This window comes from Bufo bufo, chromosome 4, assembly GCF_905171765.1.
Source record: "Bufo bufo chromosome 4, aBufBuf1.1, whole genome shotgun sequence".
Taxonomy (NCBI): Eukaryota; Metazoa; Chordata; class Amphibia; order Anura; family Bufonidae; genus Bufo; species Bufo bufo.
The window spans coordinates 414,161,218-414,178,362 of NC_053392.1; the positions used below are offsets into that span (position 1 = coordinate 414,161,218).

The 17,145-nt window shown below is 44.0% G+C and overlaps 1 protein-coding gene across 1 annotated transcript in view; it reads left to right on the forward strand.

The window, feature by feature from the left end:
- Nucleotides 1-17,145, forward strand: part of KMO (kynurenine 3-monooxygenase) — a 1,955,166-nt gene that overhangs the window by 1,815,165 nt on the left and 122,856 nt on the right. The gene's annotated exons all lie outside the window — the stretch shown is intronic.

A 17,145-nucleotide genomic window follows, 5' to 3' on the forward strand; every position in this document is an offset into this window, starting at 1 on the left:
ACATCGGGTTAACGGCCGATGTGGACGCGCTGAGAAGCAATGAACCCTTGGACTACTGGGTGGGCAGGCTTGACCAGTGGCCAGAGCTGGCACAATTTGCCATGGAACTGTTAGCTTGCCCCTCGTCCAGTGTCCAGTCCGAAAGGACGTTAAGCGCAGCAGGGGGGATCATGACTGATAAGCGCACGCTCCTAGCTCACGACAGTGTGGACTACCTCACATTTCTAAAAATGAATGAGGCATGAATCTCGGAGGTATTCAACACATGTGACGAGTCGACCACGTTTAATAGAATTTCCTCATGACAGCTAGTGATGAGCGGCAGGGGTCATATTCGAATTCGCAATATTTCGCAAATATTTTGTAGAATATTCGAATATTCGTTATATTCTACGATTTTTTAACTTGAAAAATCGGCAAGGTAATGATCGTGTAATATGCAAATTTTCGGAATGCAAATTTTTATTGCAAATTTTTCAACTTACAACTATTAGACAAAGAAGATTATAGCACTATATTAGCTAAATTGCTCTATATTCTTTTTTTTTTTTCGAATATTCGCTATATTGCTATATATTCTTGTTTTAGAATATTACGAATATTCGAAAAAACAAAGTTATAGCAATATAGCGAATATTCGGGAAAAAAACTAATATAGAGAAATTTAGCTAATATAGTGCTATAATCTTCTTTGTGTAATAGTTGTAAGTTGAAAAATTCTCAATAAAAATTCGCATTACAAAAATTCACATTACGAAAATTCGCAAACAACACTACTCCTAAAGTCAAATATACTGCAGCCTTCTCATTGGCCCACAAGCTAGAAGCAGGGAGGGATCATGTGTACTGATTAAAAAAAAAATTGAATATTCTAAATTACGTATATATATCACTATATTTGAAATATTTGCAAATTTTCGAAGTACCTATATTCGCGATAAAAATTTGAAATTCTAATATTTGTGATCAACACTAATGACAGCCCACAAATATCCGCCACCACCCAGAACAAATCATGGTCACTGTCTTAGGTAAATTCAGCGGCATAAAAGGCCTTTCATGTCCGTTGAAAATGCCAAATTTTTGGGGCCTGTACTGGCCGACAGTTAAATTTTTATCCTGTGACCGCCTAATGTATTTCCAGCCACAGAATCCAAAGTTCTTTGCTGTCAGGTGAATGCCTATTGGCTAATAGTGATGGACAAACATCTGCTGGGACGGTTCGCGAACGCAATCAAATGTTCGCGAACCGCAATCTTGCGGCGGGTCCCATTCATTTTAATGGCAGGTAAACCTGAAAAACCTTCAGCTCATATTTGGAGCCAAGAAATAATTACTAGAAGTGCAAAAATAGTCCCACAACATGGACAGTGACATACCAGATATATTACTCGAATTTGCGATCTCCATAAAAAAAATTTCAATGCGAAATATCGGCAATATATTTTTCGCGTACGCGCATGAGCAAATGCACTATGCAGTACCCAAATTCTTTAGGTGAGTGTATATTCAAATGGATTGCCTTCCTTGTACAATGTTATAATATACTTTCTATGTTAGAAAGTATATTATAGTGCATTTGTATTGTGCGGCAGTTGTGTGCGGTTCTGCTGCGATACTGCAGGTATATAGATGGACAAGCGTTATTGGAACAAATAATTTCTACTGGTGTGATATACCAGTTGTCCCCCCGTTTTTTTGGGGGGACAACTGGTATATCACACCAGTAGAAATTATTTGTTCCAATAACGCTTGTCCCTCTATATACCTGCAGTATCGCAGCAGAACCGCACACAACTGCCGCACAATACAAATGCACTATAATATACTTTCTAACATAGAAAGTATATTATAACATTGTACAAGGAAGGCAATCCATTTGAATATACACTCACCTAAAGAATTATTAGGAACACCTGTTCTATTTCTCATTAATGCAATTATCTAGTCAACCAATCACATGGCAGTTGCTTCAATGCATTTAGGGGTGTGGTCCTGGTCAAGACAATCTCCAGAACTCCAAACTGAATGTCAGAATGGGAAAGAAAGGTGATTTAAGAAATTTTGAGCGTGGCATGATTGTTGGTGCCAGACGGGCCGGTCTGAGTATTTCACAATCTGCTCAGTTACTGGGATTTTCACGCACAACCATTTCTAGGGTTTACAAAGAATGGTGTGAAAAGGGAAAAACATCCAGTATGCGGCAGTCCTGTGGGCAAAAATGCCTTGTGGATGCTAGAGGTCAGAGGAGAATGGTCCGACTGATTCAAGCTGATAGAAGAGCAACATTGACTGAAATAACCACTCGTTACAACCGAGGTATGCAACAAAGCATTTGTGAAGGCACAACACACACAACCTTGAGGCGGATGGGCTACAACAGCAGAAGACCCCACCGGGTACCACTCATCTCCACTACAAAAAGGAAAAAGAGGCTACAATTTGCACAAGCTTACCAAAATTGGACTGTTGAAAATGTTGCCTGGTCTGATGAGTCTCGATTTCTGTTGAGACATTCAAATGGTAGAGTCCGAATTTGGCGTAAACAGAATGAGAACATGTATCCATCCTCTGATGGCTACTTCCAGCAGGATAATGCACCATGTCACAAAGCTCGAATCATTTCAAATTGGTTTCTTGAACATAACAATGAGTTCACTGTACTAAAATGGCCCCCACAGTCACCAGATCTCAACCAAATAGAGCATCTTTGGGATGTGGTGGAACGGGAGATTCATGCCCTGGATGTGCATCCCTCAAATCTCCATCAACTGCAAGATGCTATCCTATCAATATGGGCCAACATTTCTAAAGAATGATATCAGCACCTTGTTGAATCAATGCCACATAGAATTAAGGCAGTTCTGAAGGCAAAAGGGGGTCCAACACCGTATTAGTATGGTGTTCCTAATAATTCTTTAGGTGAGTGTACATGAAGATAAAACGTAACTTTTAATAATTTTACTATGAGGGTCCATTCAAACGTCCGTAAGTGTTTTGCGGATCCACAAAACACGGACACCGGCAATGTGCATTCCGCAATTTGTGGACCGCACATCGCCGGCACTATAATAGAAAATGCCTAATCTTGTCTGCATGAGCGGGAAAAATATGCTGTCACGACGGGGAGTGGGGAAAACCCCCCACTGTATGATGACTGGGGGATAAGGAAACCAACTAGGCCTAAACACAAGGATAACTCCTAATTAGAGTTGAGCAGACACCTGGATGTCCAGGTTCGGCCGAACTTGAAAAAAATAATAATTCGGGTTCGGCACCTGAACTTGACCCCGAATCCGAACCCCATTTAAGTCAATGGGGATACAAACTTTTGAGCACTAAAATGGCTGTAAAAATGTCATGGAAAGAGCTAAAGGGCTGCAAAAGGCAGCAAAATTTGCTTAAGAGCATGGCAAATGCTCTGCAAACAAATGTGGATAGGGAAATGAATGGAAAAAACATAAAAGAACTTAAAAAAATAAAAATTAGGAATGATATAGGAGGAAGAGGTTGAGGAGACGGTGAATGGGTGGATGTGGCCATGTAGGCTCACGTGGCGGTCTAGGTGGAAGCAGCGGCGAAGGAGGAATAAGTAGCCAACACAGATGTGTGTTATTTAGCATTTTTACATAGGGGTATCCCCCAAAATATTGGGACATATAAATAAAAAAAGCCTAGTGCACTTGAGTACAAGGATGGATGGTTGAGGCTGTCAGAACTGTCTATTCTGCACAAGGTACAGACAAGTCTTGTGGGATCTAGGCCTGGTTCATTTTAATGAACGTGAGCTTGTCCACGTTGGCTGTGGACAGGCGGCTGCGTCTGTCTGTAATGATGCCTCCTGCCGTGATAAATACACGTTCAGAGAGTACACTGGCTGCAGGGCAGGCCAGCACCTACAAGGCATACAGGGCAAGCTCTGGCCATTAAGGACGGCACATTGTCTTTGTAACGGGGATCCAGCAGGGTGGCCACCCAGTAGTCAGCACACTTTTAAATGTGGGCAACTCTGCTGTCGTTGCTCAGGCACTGCAGAATGTAGTCGCTCATGTGTGCCAGGCTGCCCAGAGGTAAGGACAAGCTGTGGGAGGCGTATCGTCTGCGTCCTCCGTATCCCCCCAGCCACGCACCAGTGATGGGCCCGAGCTGCGTTGGATGCCACCCTGCTGTGAACATGCTTCATCCCCATCCCCCTCCTCCTCATCATCCTCCTCTTCCTTGTCCTCCTGTAGTGGGCCCTGGCTGGCCAAATTCGTACCTGGCCTCTGCTGTTGCAAAAATCCTCTTTCTGAGCCACTTCAAAAAGACTGGCCTGAAAGTGTTAGAGATGACCCCTCTTCCTCCTCCTCGTCCTGGGCCACATCCTCTTCCATCATCGCCCTAAGTGTTTTCTCAAGGAGACATAGAAGTGGTATTGTAACGCTGATAACGGCGACATCGCTACTGGCCATAATGGTGGAGTACTCGAAACAGCGCAACAGGGCACACAGGTCTCGTATGGAGGCCCAGTCATTGGTGGTGCTGTTCCGCAGTGCGACTCACCCGTGCGTGCTGCAGCTGAAACTCCACTATGGCCTGCTGCTGCTCGCATAGTCTTGCATGTAGTCGCTCATGTGTGCCAGGCTGCCAAGAGGTAAGGACAAGCTGTCCTCTGTGGGAGGCGTATCATCTGCGTCCTCCGTATCCCCACAGCCATGCACCAGTGATGGGCACGAGCTGCGTTGGGTGCCACCCTGCTGTGAACATGCTTCATCCTCCTCATCCTCCTCCTCCTCCTCCGTCCTCCAGTAGTGGGCCCTGGCTGGCCAAATTTGTACCTGGCCTCTGCTGTTGCAAAAAACTTCCCCCTGAGGCACTTCTAAAAGACTGGCATGAAAGTCTTAGAAATTACCCCTCTTCCTCCTCCTCCACCTGGCCCACATCCTCTTCCATCATCGCCGTAAGTGTTTTCTCAAGGAGACATAGAAGTGGTATTGTAACGCTGATAAGGGCGTCATCGGCACTGGCCATGTTGGTGGAGTACTCGAAACAGCGCAACAGGGCACACAGGTCTTGCATGGAGGACCAGTCATTGGTGGTGAAGTGGTGCTGTTCCGCAGTGCGACTCACCCGTGCGTGCTGCAGCTGAAACTCCACTATGGCCCGCTGCTGCTCGCACAGTCTCTCCAGCATGTGCAAGGTGGAGTTCCACCTGGTGGGCACGTCGCATATAAGGCGGTGAGCGGGAAGGCCGAAGTTACGCTGTAGAGCAGACAGCTGAGCGGCGGCAGGATATTAAAGCCGGAAGCGCGCACAGACGGCCCGCACTTTATGCAGCAGCTCTGACATGTCGGGGTAGTTGTGAATGAATTTCTGCACCACCAAATTCAGAACATGCGGCAGGCAAGGGATGTGCGTCAAACCGGCTAGTCCCAGAGCTGCAATGAGATTTTGCCCATTATCGCACACCACCAGGCCGGGCTTGAGGCTCACTGGCAGCAACCACTCGTCAGTCTGTTGTTCTATACCCCGCCACATCTCCTGCACGGTGTGGGTTCTGTCCCCCAAACACATCAGTTTCAGAATGGCCTGCTGACGTTTACCCCTGGCTGTGCTGAAGTTGGTGGTGAAGGTCTGTCGCTAACCGGATGAGGAGATGGTAGAACGGGAGGAGGAAGCCGAGTAGGAAGAGGAGGCAGCAGGAGGCAAAGAATGATGCCCTGCGATCCTTGGCGGCAGAGCCAAACAGCTCTCCGCCTAGGGCCCAACCGCCACTACATTTACCCAGTGTGCAGTTAGGGAGATATAGCATCCCTGGCCATGCTTACTGGTCCACGTATCTGTGGTTAGGTGGACCTTGCCACAGATGGCGTTGCGCAGTGCACACTTGATTTTATCCGATACTTGGTTGTGCAGGGAGGGCACGGCTCTCCTGGAGAAGTAGTGGCTGCTGGAAACAACGTACTGTAGGACAGCAAGCGACATGAGCTGTTTGAAGCTGTCCGTCTCCACCAGCCTGAATGACAGCATTTCAAAGGCCAGTAGTTTAGAAATGCTGGCATTCAGGGCCAGGGATTGAGCGTGGCTAGTTGGGAATTTACGCTTTCTATCAAAGATTTGTGAGATGGAGAGCTGAACGCTTCCGTGTGACATGGTGGAGATGCTTGGTGACCGAGGTGGTGTTGTTGGTGGCACATCCTCTGTTTGCTGGGCGGCAGGTGCAAACGTTCCTCCAGAGACGGTGGAAGAGGCAGCAGCAGAAGAGGAAGCAGGAGGGGCCCTTTCTTGGTTTTGAATGTGCTTACTCCACTGCAGCCCGTGTCTCGCATGTAGATGCCTGGTCATGCAGGTTGTGCTAAGGTTCAGAACGCCTCGCCTCGCTTCAGGCTCTGATGGCACAGCGTGCAAACCACTCGGGTCTTGTCGTCAGCACATTGTGTGAAGAAGTGCCATGCCAGTTAACTCCTTGAAGTTGCCTTTGGTGTGCTCGGTCCCTGGTGACGGTGGCCAGTAGCAGGCAAACTGTTTTGGCGACGGCTGCTCTGCTTTTGCACCCTGATCCAGCTTTTGCTACGCTGTTGGCTCGGTCTCACCACTGCCTCTTCCTCCGAACTCTGAAAGTCAGTGGCACGACCTTCATTCCATTTGGGGTCTAGGACCTCATCATCCCCTGCATCGTCTTCCACCCAGTCTTCCTCCCTGACCTCCTTTTCGGTCTTCACACTGCAGAAAGACGCAGCAGTCGGCACCTGTGTTTCATCATCATCAGAGACGTGCGGAGGTGGTATTCCCATGTCCTCATCAGGAAACATAAGTGGTTGTGCGTCAGTGCATTCTTTGTCTTCCACCCCTGGGGAAGGGCTAGGTGGATGCCCTTGGGAAACCCTGCCAGCAGAGTCTTCAAACAGCATAAGAGACTGCTGCATGACTTGAGGCTCAGACAGGTTCCCTGATATGCACGGGGGTGATGTGACAGACTGATGGGCATGGGTTTCAGGCGCCACCTGTGCGCTTTCTGCAGAAGACTGGGTGGGAGAAAATTTGAATGTGCTGGATCCACTGTCAGCCATCCAATTGACTAGCGCCTGTACTTGCTCAGGTCTTACCATCCTTAGAACGGCATTAGGCACGACCAAATATTGCTGTAGATTCTGGCGGCTACTGGGACCTGAGGTAGTAGGTTCAGTAGGACGTGTAGCTGTGGCAGAACGTCCACGTCCTCTCCCTGCACCAGAGGCTCCACCAACACAACCACCACGGCCATGACCGCATCCCTTATTAGATGTTTGCCTCATAGTTAGCGTTCACCAAGCAAAGTAAAAAGTGGTTAAGTCTGTTAAAAATAATTAACCGCCAATAAAAAACCTGATGTAGGGTATTGCACTCAATTATTTTTTTAAACTCTATATGACAGCGGTATTTGTGGCATAAGTTTCACAGTAACTTATGCACGTTTAATCCCAAATGTGCAGTATATCAGAGGGTTTTTTCACCCCAGTAAGCAAAAAGCCGTATTTCTGGTCTAAATGTGACACTCACTTATGCACGTCTAATCCCAGATGTGCAGTATATCAGAGTTTTTTTTTTACACTAGTAAGAAAAAAGCCGTATTTCTGGCCTAAATGTGACACTCACTTATGCACGTCTAATCCCAGATGTGCACTATATGAAACAGATGTATTTTTTTCACCCCAGTAAGCAAAAAGCAGTATTTCTGGCCTAAATGTGACACTCACTAATGCACATCTAATCCCAGATATGCAGTATATCAGAGGGTTTTTTCACCCCAGTAAGCAAAAAGCCGTATTTGTGGCCTGAATGTGACACTCACTTATGCACGTCTAATCCCAGATATGCAGTATATCAGAGGGTTTTTATAACCCCAGTAACCAAAAAGCCATATTTCTGGCCTAAATGTGACACTCACTTATGCACGTCTAATCCCAGATGTGCACTATATGAAACAGATGGTATTTTTTTTCACCCCAGTAACCAAAAAGCTGTATTTCTAGCCTAAATGTGACACTCACTGTTAGGAAATCTCAACCCTCTGGTACCCCTGGTACTAAACTTCTAGTATCGGCTTGGTTTGAGTCTTGTTCTGACGTCAGGAGAGCGCTTCACTCAGTAGGGAATAACAGACACAACAATGATGTACTGAATGAACGCTCTGAAGTTTATTTTTAATGCACACAGGTTATATATAGTGATGAGCGGCAGGTGCCATATTCGATTCCAACGAAATTCGCGAATATTCGATAGAATATTCGTTTAACATTCGTCAAAATCGAATATTCGTCATTATTCTAGTTATCGCGATTATTATGCGATTTAAATAATCGCGATTTTAACTTAAGGCTACTTTCCTATTGGTTTGATATCTAGAATTAGCGACGATGACGAATATGACGAATGTATTCGTCATATTCCTCAAAATGAAGATAACGAAGTATTCTACATCTTCGTTTTAGCTACCTGTTCGTCAACTTCGCTAATTCTAGCAATCAAATAGGAAGGTTGACTATAGAGACAGCTAAGTTTAATTCGCTATGCGATTATTTTACTTTGCTTTTTTTTTTCAAAAATTGAATAGTTAAATACTTGATTATTATAATGATTCTATTTATAAAAATAAATAAAAAAGCAAAGTAATATAATCGCATAGCGCATTAAACTTAGCTGTCTCTATAGTCAACCTTCCTATTTGATTGCTAGAATTAGCGAAGTTGACGAATATGGAGCTAAAACGAAGATGGAGAATACTTCGTTATCTTCGTTTTGAGGAATATGACGAATACATTCGTCATATTAGGAATTCTACCAAGCCAACCATAGTAAACCAGGTCCAAGTTGAAATAGCAATTCGATTAATTCAAGTTATAATAATCGAATTTCGATTTTAACTTAGCACTGCTATATTCCATATTAGGCTAGAATTAACGAATATTGAATATAACAGTGCTAAGTTAAAATCGAAATTCGATTATTATAACTTGAATTAATCGAATTGCGATTTCAACGTAATTCTCAAATCCGACAGTACATTCTAGTATGGAGACGTTCCCATGGTGATGGGGACGCTCCATGAGCACGGAAGTCGTCAGAAGCGGCAATGGGCACTGACTGGAGCAGCCAGGAAGCCAGGAATCCTAAGGACAGGTAAGAACTACTTTTGGGAAGTGGGAAAGAAAAAAATAACAATAAAAAAAAAAAAATAAAGAATATTCGAAATATTGAATTTATAGCACTATATTCGAAATATTCGCGAATTAGCGAAGTGCCGATATTCGCAAAAAAAATTCGATATTCGAATATTCGCGCTCAACACTAGTTATATAGAGGGGGTTTTACCCCCTTTATTAGCATATCAACGTAAGGTATTTATTCAACCTATCATATTAACACGTTCTATTCTACAGGCAAAAAGAGCAACAAAAACAGAACTTCCATATTTGGGATATTGTCCGGGACTAGTGCCAAAGAGATAAGATTCATGGTTACAGAGAACAGAAACTTAGCAGAAAACAGAGTTTGTTTTAACATATAAAAACATGGATTCCTTTCAAATCCCCTCTTAGAACCTTTAGTGTATCACACTACATGGTTCTTTCCTTTCTTGTCCTTTTTCTCTCTATATGATATTAGGTAATTCTTATACCCATCTGGGCTACGATCCTTCTGGGGTAGAGTAGTCTGATATAGTGACATATTAGAGATCCCTTTTTCTAGCATTCGTCTCACACAAGGAATAACACATAATGCTACTACACCTATTACTACAATTACTATGACAATCCCCAGTTGCATGAGACCTTGTTTCCAACTTGTGAACCACCCAAAGTATTGATCCCATGGATTATTTATACAGTGGGGGAAATAAGTATTTGATACACTGGCGTTTTTACAAGTTTTCCCACCTACAAAGAATGGAGAGGTCTGTAATTTTTATCAAAGGTACACTTCAACTGTGAGAGACAGAATGTAAAAAAATATCCAGAAAATCACATTGTATGATTTTTAAATAATTCATTTGCATGTTATTGCATGAAATAAGTATTTGATAGAATATAAAAACAGAACTTAATATTTGGTATAGAAACCTTTGTTTGCAATTACAGAGGTCAGACGTTTCCTGTAGTTCTTGACCAAGTTTGCACACACCGCAACAGGGATTTTGGCCCACTCCTTCTATAGATCTTCTCCAGATCTTTCAGGTTTCAGGGCTGTCTCTGGGCTACATTGAGTTTTAGATCCTTCCAAAGATTTTTGATTGGGTTCAGGTCTGGAGACTGGCTAGGCCACTCCAGGAACTTGAAATGCTTCTTACGGAGCCACTCCTTAGTTGCCCTGGCTGTGTGTTTCTGGTCATAGTCATGCTGGAAGACCCAGCCACAACCCATCCTCAATGTTCTTACTGAGGGAAGGAGGTTATTGGCCAAAATCTCGCAATACATGGCCCCATCCATCCTCCCTTAAATATGGTGTAGTTGTCCTGTCCCCTTTGCAGTAAAGCACCCCCAAAGTATGATGTTTCCACCCCTATGCTTCATGGTTGAGATGGTGTTCTTGGGGTTGTACTCATCCTTCTTCTTCCTCCAAACACGGCGAGTGGAGTTAATACCAAAAAGTTATATTTTGTTCTCATCTGACCACATGACCTTCTCCCATGTCTCCTCTGGACCATCCAGATGGTCATTGGTGAACTTCAAACGGGCCTGGACATGTGCTGGCGTGAGCAGGGGGACCTTGCGTGCCCTGCAGGATTTTAATCCATGACGGCGTAGTGTGTTACTAACCGTAATCTTTGAGACTTTAGTCCCAGCTCTCTTCAGGTCATTGACCAGGTCCTGATGTGTAGTTCTGGGCTGATTCCTGCCCTTTCTCAGAATCATCCTTACCCCACGAGGCGAGATGTTGCATGGAGCCCCAGACCGAGGAAGATTGACAGTCATCTTGTGTTTCTTCCATTTTCTAATAATTGCTCCAACAGTTGTTGCCTTCTCACCAACCTTCTTGCCTATTGTCCTGTAGCCCATTCCAGCCTTGTGCAGGTCTACAATTTTGTCCCTGGTGTCCTTAGACAGCTCTTTGGTCTTGGCCATGGTGGCGAGGTTGGAGTGTGATTGACAGGTGTCTTTTATACAGTTAATGAGTTCAAACAGGTGCAATTAATACAGGTAATGAGTGCAGAGTAGGAGGGCTTCTTAAAGAAAAACTAACAGGTCTGTGAGAGCCAGAATTCTCGCTGGTTGGTAGGTGATCAAATACTTATTTCATGCAATAAAATGCTAATTAATTATTTAAAAATCCTACAATGTGATTTTCTGGATTTTGTTTTTAGATTCTGTCTCTCACAGTTACAGTGTACCTATGATGAATATTACAGACTTCTCCATTCTTTGTAGGTTGGAAACCTTGCAAAATCGTCAGTGTATCAAATACTTATTTTCCCTACTGTACCTGATTTCTTTTTCAGTTCTATTGACAGATCTTCAAGCTTTTTTATAGCCATTTTGACCTTACCAGTGGGGCCAGTATTATTTGGTATGTATGTCTAACAGGAGGTTGGATCAGTCAATACTCGGCACACTCTGCCCTTCTCTGCAAGAATCATATCCAACACCATTCGATTCTGGAATGTCATGATTGAGTCCGCTTATAGTTCTTCTGCTACCCCTTGTAATGCATCTCTGGTATAGTTTACAATCCTATGTAATTTATCCAATCCACATTTTTATTCACAGTAATGATGGGAAATATTGATTCAAATCTCCCGGCTACTTGATCTCTAGCTTTGAACTCATCTGGGACCCCTCTTGGAACACCTATTGCATTTATATACACATGGGGATCAAAACTTGAAAGGGGGCTGCTTCTTTTGTTTATCTTTAGCACCGCTTTGTCTGTAATATCTGATTCAGTAAAAATGTGCATGTTCATTATAACTTTGGCAAGCGCACATTCACCTTTCCAGGCACCTTCCAGTCTGGATCTTAATTTTCCATCTCCACAGATCCAGTACACATCTCCTATGGAGTATACTTGGTTCTGAGTGAGGGAAATATTCAGATTGCTGTATTTGTAACAATAATCTTTGGTGAAATTCTGTACATGCACTGTGGTTATAAGACATATTAACAAAAACAGTCAAAAAACATTCTTCAACACCTTCTGGTAACACTAGGGGTACGGTACCTAGGTGTGGCTTGGCAGCACCGCATATGTAACAGTTACTTTTATTCACAGAGGCTGCACTATACTTCATCCACTCCAGCCACAAATTAGCATCAGAAAAACCCGTCTCCATCGCTAAATTATCCTCATATGTGGGATCAGATATGGCCCTTAAGTTTTTTAGAGAAACTATATGTGGGGCCAGTGGGTTTTTAGGGACATTAGTAATGGGTTGATATTTTTTAGATTTATACATATCTCTAAGTCTGAATATTTGTGTTACAGATCCCCATATTTTATGGAAGTACCATACTAGCACATAATCTCCTTCATCCTGTTTACCAGGATTTTCTATGGTTAGTATAAGTTTCATTTCCTGTGAATTTTTTGGGCAATATCATACACCGGAGCATGAAGAAGTGTCCATATAGCATGTCCCTCCCTCAAGGAGTGTCATTCTAGTTAGAAGGGACTTAGAATATCTATCCTTCTCTTGAGGGCGCTTTCTGGTTTATATCCCCCATTCTATCCCTGTATTCCATCCCACTGATCCCCAGTATCCACAATTTTTTTTTTCCAATATGAGTCTGTTACGCAAACATAGGCCTGTCCTTGTATATAGGCTTTAGAGCAGTACTCATAGTAATAACATGTTTTTAGTATATTACAAAGACAAAAGGTGTAGGTAGCTACGTGAGTGTTATATGAATTATACCAAAAGGTGATGACGCCGCCCTTACTAGTTGCGGCTACTTCTCCCATACTACTAATTGGTAAAATCAACAAGATTATTGAAGCAATCTTAGTCAGTACATTCAACCATTTCCCAGAAAAGAGTGAAGAGCTCATCATGTTGGAGGTCAGGGCTATCTGCCCCCGTTAGTACCTCTTGTCCTTCTTCAAGGCCAAGGCTGTCTGCCTCCGTTCCTGCCTCCTCTCTTGCTCTCACAAGCTTCACTCGGGTGGCGTGGATCCAAGTTGGAGATTGCTCAGTCAACATAGCTGTTCTGGTTACTGCGACCACAGTAGTGGGGGGGGGGGGGGCATATGCAAAGTCACCTTGGGATTTTCCTTTCTTCAGTGTTTTGATCACTACCTCATCCCCCACCCTGTATGGGTGGGTGGGTTCCTGTGGAAGAGAGGGAGACTTACAAGCAACTTTTTCCTCAGTTTTCTTAAGTACCTATATCAATTTGGTGACATATTCTTCCCGTATTAATTCAAGGTCTCCTTCCTGCACTATCATTGGGCGTCTTGCCCAGGGGGTGGGGAAAGGCCTTCCCATGAGTATCTCGAATGGTGATAACCCTAACTTCTTATTAGGTGTCATCCTTATTTCTGCAAGTATTATGGGTAGGATCTCTTTCCATTTTTTTTAAAGGTACCTGCAGTGGCCTTCCTCAATTTATCTTTGATAGTCCTGTTCATGCGTTCCACAATGCCTGAGCTTTGTGGGTGATATGGAATGTGAAATTTTCATTCTATTTGTAGTAATTTAGCAATTTCCTTGTTGAGTTTGATGGTGAATGCTGGCCCTTGGTCAGATTGAATCATCAGAGGGCATCCCCACCTAGGAATAATTTGTTGAGTAATTATTCTTGCTGTTGTTTTAGCATCCTCTGATTTGGTGGGGAATACTTCAGGCCATCTGGAGAACATGTCAACAATCACCAAGGCATATTCCTGTCTACCATGAGTTTTGGAAATATGCGTGAAATCTACCTGTAGGTGGGTGAATGGAGTAGTGGGATAGTCAAGGTGTTGATGGACTACCTTCAAGGGGTTGTTGGGGTTGTTCCTCAAACATGTAATGCACCTGTGTACATATTCTGTTACTAACTTTCTGATGTCAGTAATGTCAAAATTTTGACTCAATAGTGACTGAGTTGTCTGTATGCTGTTATGTTCTACTCCATGGAAATTTGTTATAAAGATGGAAGCACTGTGTTGGGGAATGTATGGCTTCCCCTCTTTGCAGACTAATCCGGTCTTACGATTTTTCTGCAATACTGGATAACACCAGTCTTGCCGTTCCTGTTCAGTGGCGTATCTTTGAAGATCGGTAAGCATTTGTGACATCTCAGGGGTTGGAGGTGCCAGACATGGCATCTCCCAATGGTTACATGGACCTGTGGGGTTGCATTTGGCCACTCGTTTTGCCTCCTTAACCTCCAGCGCATTGCCCTGTGAGACATGATCCTTACCATTGGTGTGTGCCTTGCAGTGGACAATTGCTAATTGTGAGGGTAATATGATATCTTCAAGTAGATCTGCGACCAACTATGAGTGTGAGATGCGTGTACCATCTGCTGCCGTGAATCCTCTTCTCTGCCAAATCATACCATGGTCCCACACTACCCCATGTGCGTACCTACCATCAGTATAGATGGTGACAGGTCTATCAGCATGTAGAATACATGCTCTAGTGAGTGCAATGAGCTCAGCTGCCTGCTGTGTTGAGTGTGGATGCCCTTGAGTAGGCCTACAACATCATGAGTGGTGTGCAAAATGGTGTAAGGTACCATTGTGAAAGGAGTTGCCAACTCTACCATCATAGCACAGGCTGCAAGAGAACGCAGACATGCCGGCATCCCTTGGACAGAGGTGGGCATTACCTTCGGGAAAAATGCACATGGACGCAACTAGGGATCAACCGATATAGATTTGTTTAGGGCCGATACCGATAATTTGTGAACTCTCAGGCCGATAGTCGATAATTTATACCGATATTCTGTGAAATTTCATTTTTGAAAAAAATAAAATCCTACACAAATCTGCTGAAAATTAATATTTTTATTGTTAATGTGTATATATATATATATATATATATATATATATATATATTTATATTTTAAATCTTTCTTTTTTATTCATACTTAATATTTTGGTGTTTTTGTTTTACTAACTTTTAACCCCCCTTAGGGACTAGAACCCTTGTCCTATTCACCCTGATAGATCTCTATCAGGGTGAATAGGACCTCACACTGTCCCTGCTGCTCTGTGCTTTGTGCACACAGCAGCATGGAGCTTACCATGGCAGCCAGGGCTTCAATAGCGTCCTGGCTGCCATGGTAACAGATCGGAGCCCCAGGCTTACACTGCTGGGGCTCCGATCGGAGGAGGAAGGGAGGGGACCCTGTGGCCACTGCCACCAATTATTAGAACTGGGGGGGCTTGGGTGGGGGGGGGCGCACTGCGCCACCAATGTTTTTAATACTGGGGTGGGGGTGGGGGTGGGGGGCGCACTGCGCCACCAATGAACATAAATCTCTCATTTATTCATATACAGGAGGCGGGAGCTGGCTGCAGAATCACATAGCCGGCTCCCGACCTCTATAAGCGGTAGCTGCGATCCGCGGCACCTGAGGGGTTAACTACCGCGGATCGCAGCTACCTCTCATAGAGGTCAGGAGCCGGCTATGTGATTCTGCAGCCAGCTCCCGCCTCCTGTTCAATTTGAATGAATGAGTAAGTTAACATCATTGGTGGCGCAGTGGCCACAGCCCCTCCCCACCTCTTCCCATCTGTCTCTTCATTGGCGGCAGCGGCAGCAGCAGCACAGGGGGAGGGAGACACTGCTTCTTTCCTTCTCCCCTGTGCTGCTGAGGGAACACGGAGAGCGCTGTCAGCAGCGCAATCTGTGTTCCCCATATGTTATCGGGATATCGTCAAAATAGATGCCGATACCGATAACTGTCAAAATCCTGAATATCGGCCGATAATATCGGTAAAACCGATAATCGGTCGATCCCTAGACGCAACTTGCCTCCATGTTCTTGTGTCAGTACGCCCGCCATGGTTTTACAATTTTGTCGTGCAAACATGTGGTAGGACAGTTTGTAGTCAGGGAGGCCCAATCCTGGACTTGACATTAATGAACATTTCAAATAATCAAATGCATTGTACATTTCTGAAGACCATCTTATTAAATCTGGTTTGTCCTCCAATGTTGCCTGCCTCAAGATATTGTCATAGTAGGAACAGTCTGGGATCCATTGTCTGCAGTAGTTTATCATTTCAAGGAAGAATAGCATTTCCTTCTTGGAGTGCGGGGTGACCAGGCCCGCTACAGACTGGACTCTCTCTGGACTGATCCTTCTGTTGTGGTAAATATTAATAGTTGTAATCAGCTCGCATCAAAGTTTGTGTAAGGAAAAAGGTGAGTCCCCCTTCCCTCAGCCCCAGTCAGAGACAAACACACGTGTTACCATCTTCCTTGAAAATCCTGAGAGACTCCCCCGCGCTTCTCAGTCTGCTCACCTTTTATTTACTAACAAAAGGTGTAAAAAGGGGCCGGCCCAAGACAAGGATACAGGAAGTGATGACATAGGAATATAAGACATAAGACATAATCACTTACAATAACCTAGCTAGTTAACAAACACATTTATAACCTAGCTAGCTAACAAACACATTTATACTATAACCTACCATTACCACTGGAGCTAATTTTATCCAGCCTTGCTCAGTGATCAATGCCAGATAAAATTACTATGATCCTCATGCATGTTTATTTACAGGACAACGTCATTATCTGCAGCGGCTGATCAGGCGCACTAGAGACAACAAACGCACGTTCCTTTCGACATACACGGGAAGATATCCACTCCAATGGTTTACCCTGACACTGAGAGACATGATGACAATACACAATATATTAAATACATATCCTAATAAAATTTCCACAACAGTCCCTCCTCTTTGTCATATGCTCGCCAATGTCCCTCGACGGATCTCGATCTTCTTCTTTGAAAAAAAACAATCTTTGTAAAGTCAATCTTGACACGTCTTCTTTTCTTCGGGAGGTGACGTTTCGCGTTGGTCGCCGGCTGGTTTGGGATCCTCTGCATCTGGTCCATGGTTTGGTCTTCAGGGCATCTTGTCTGTTCGGTCTTCGGTAACTCAGTCGATTAGACATCAGGAACATCTCACTCCGGCGTATAGAAGGAATGGAAACAAAAAACATAAGTACATGTCCCATTTCCTTTCACC